Source organism: Austrofundulus limnaeus, unplaced genomic scaffold, assembly GCF_001266775.1.
Source record: "Austrofundulus limnaeus strain Quisiro unplaced genomic scaffold, Austrofundulus_limnaeus-1.0 Scaffold1, whole genome shotgun sequence".
Lineage (NCBI taxonomy): Eukaryota > Metazoa > Chordata > Actinopteri > Cyprinodontiformes > Rivulidae > Austrofundulus > Austrofundulus limnaeus.
The window spans coordinates 521,536-525,125 of NW_013952403.1; positions in this window are offsets into that span (position 1 = coordinate 521,536).

Genomic DNA, 3,590 nt, shown 5'->3' on the forward strand with positions numbered 1-3,590 from the left:
CATTAGCACCTCTAGTAATATATTTACTGAGAAAAATGGTGACGTGTTCAATACTTATTTTACTCACTGTATATAATCACATAGTTGAAGCTTTTATTCTCTTTTACTCAGATTTGTTATTACACTAAAACTAAAATCAAAGACCTGTTTTAAGAAGGAATGCACATCGCCCGCCTGCGTTCATACCAAATGATTGSATGCCAAATTTAAAAAACTAACCATGTAGAGATGTTGTGATGATCTACAATACATGTCAAACTCGAGGCTCGTGGGCCAAGTGTGGCCCGCTGCAGCATTTTATGTGGCCCTTGATAGCTTCAAAGACATATTTGAATAAGTGTACATTGCTTTAAATCCAGCATAAACTACATCTCCCATAATGCTAWTATATTACTCACAAAATGATAGCATCACACCACTAGGTGGAGGTGTACAGGGTTCAAAATTAACCTGCGGCTGGTGAACTTCACCATGTAAAATCCACATTTCACTGCATTTTAGCCAGCTACTACTGCAGCCTAGTTGTACTGGGAAGTGGGACTTTACCACTTTCAAATCATAAATTTCAACTGGAATGTCCCCTACTGAGGGAATTTCCTGTAGGAAAGTAGGAGAGTTCCAAATTTAAGATGGCAGCTATTTGCCACAAATCAACAGTGAGTAAAACTCYTTTCCTTTAGCTTTAATATTTCTGTATTATTTAGTTCACATTTAGTCAGTTGTCATGAACTTTGGGTAGCGACCAAAAGAGCAAGATCGTGGATACAAGAAGTCAAAATGAGTTTTCTCTGCAGAGTAGCTGGACTCTCCCTTAGAGATAGGAGGTAAGAAATTCAGTCATCCGGTAGAGACTCAGAGTAGAGCCGCTGCTCCTCCACATCGAGAGGAGCCAGTTGAGGTGGTTTGGACATCTAGTAAGGATGCCTCCTGGACGACTCCCTAGGGAGGTGCTTCAGGCATGTCCAACTGGGAGGAGACCCCGAGGAAGACCCAGGACACGCTGGAGGGACTATGTCTCTCGGCTGGCCTGGGAACACCTTGGAGTCCTCCCAGAAGAGCTGGAAGTGGTGGCTGGGGAAAGAGAGATCTGGGCTTCCCTGCTCAAGCTGCTGCTCCCACGACCAGACTTCAGATAAAGCGGAAGATAATGGACGGATGGATGGATGGATGGATGGATGGATGGATGGATGGATGGATGGATGGATGGATGGTATTTCTAGTATTTTTCAATGAGGATGTGTTAAAATGCTGTTTCTATGCAGAAGATACCACTTAGAGCTCAGTTATTGTTTGTTAGCTCAGCCATGGCAAYAAAACGAGGAATATGATGTTATGTCAAAGTGAATTACAACTTTGAGGGCCAMCATAACGCTCRTGAGGCCCTCAGTGAAAATGAGTTWGACTCCACTGACCTACAAAGTTACTTCCTGGGAGGGAAAAAAAGAATACTAAGGCAGACTGAAAGGCATCAATGAATCCCTCCMTGACAAGCAGATGATTTGGATCATCTGATTCTTCAGGATGAACATCTGGGTGATGGTAAAAAACCCATCAGAGAGAAGAACGCTTTCACYGCTGCTGTTGGATTTACTTCACATCCACAGTAAATAAGTGTTTTATTCAGTCAAATGGATGGTGACTTGTGAAAGACTAGATGCATTTATCTTACATCCATTGTCTGTTTGAATCCAATTATTCTTTTAGTGTATTCACAAAGGTGCAAATCATGTTTCCCTGAATCACAAAGCAGCTGCAGCCTCAGTAAATCAATACGTCTAGAATCCTCTGTGAAATGAAAACAACGTGTTGCAACAATGCTTTGAGCCATTTTGGTGAAGCAACTTCAAAGAAACGCAGACCTTTGTAATCGCTCGATTTCTATTTAACCGTGAATATATCATCGTATAATACCAACATTAGAGCTATTTTTATGCTGGTCAATGTTAATTAGATATGGCATCCATCTTTATTTGATCAATTCCAAATATTAATCAGTCATAGGCAAACACCCAATGATTATTTTATGAAAGTTTCATTAAACTTTGCCTTGTGGTTCATGAGATTTTTTTTGTAGAAGACACCGTAACATGGGCAAAAACATAATTGCCTTTCGGTGGTGAGTGATATTAAATTTTGTATTTTCTGAATGTGAGTTAGTGTTATTTAATTTAGGTTTGGTTTTATAAATTAGCTGTTAAATATTAAAGGTATCACATCATTTTTTAACTAAAGACTCATCTGTTCTAAAAAAGTGTTTTTGACGTTTTAGCTAAAATTACTTTAATGCCTTTAGTTTGAACCACGTTCCTTCTTTCTCTGGAGCTTTCAATCTAACGGAGCTGCAGCCGCTCTCTTCATCAGGTTATTTATTTTTTTATTTCTTCCTCTCCTTTGTGACATAAAAAGAAGTATTTTTCTGTCGTGCTGCTCGACAAACCTGCAAAGTGTGGCATGACCTTTGAATATAAAACGGACATCTCTTAAACACTGTGTCGACTTTTCATTTCTCAAAGTGACCTTAACCTTTTAAACACCAATATCTAATCGGGRGGGCTCGATTAAGAGGAGTTTAGGACTAAATGTCTTTTTGATGGAACTGTGTTTCATTTAAGTGGGTGATTTTTTCCCCCTTCATTCTAATACCCAACAGTAAAAACTGTTTATTGTGTCCGTTTTCTGTCTGAATAATTGGAAYAAAAAAAAATGTCAAGACCTTTAATAATTATTAAAACCATTAATTTCTAGTAAATGTTGAAAACACGATGACTCTAGATGTAAAAGGCTGTAGTAAATGAATCCCCCCGTCCTTCATAGACTCCATCTCTCGGTGACAGCAGGTCTGAAATCACGCAGCACTTGTATGAAAGAAGAAAACGCAGGGTGAGGTTGGGCTCCAGACTCCACTGCGGCTCGGCAGTTATCTTAAATGTCTCAGGGGGTTGATGACAAAGTCCACTTTCACAGCATTGATTACAGAAGTTCAGCCAATTTAAAGTCAAACCCTATCAATGATTWTTTTTCTTTGCACGGTTTCTTGTATCAGCTTTTTTTTTCTGTCTGCCAGCCATGCAGGGAAGCCTGCCACAGGTCTGCAGCACTATTTATGTAACRTGTTTATTTTAATGACAAGACCCAAAAGCTGCAGTTAGTGTAGATCAAGACTTTCTTATTAAGCTATAAAATCCCCGAAAATTTCAGATGATTTAATGACTTCAAACCACGTGTGTCAAACTTAAGGCCCATGGGCCAAATGTGGCCCACCATGACATTTTATGTGCCCCACGAGAGCTTCAAAGATGTAATAATGTCTTAAAATAAGCTGATTTAAAACCAGCATTGACAATAAACTGCATGTTGATCATTTTATTATTTTTACTTAATGACAGAATCCTAGCCCCCATTTCACTGCCGTTTCATAGCTGTTTTTACAGTGGCTCAGTTGTACTGGTAAGTAGGAATTTCCCACTTACAACTCCTAAATTTCAACTGGAATGTCCCCAGCAGAGGGAATTCCCTGTGGGAAAGTGGGAGAGTTCAGAATTTAAGATGCAGCTACTCACCATATCTCAACGACAAGTAAAACTCTCTTA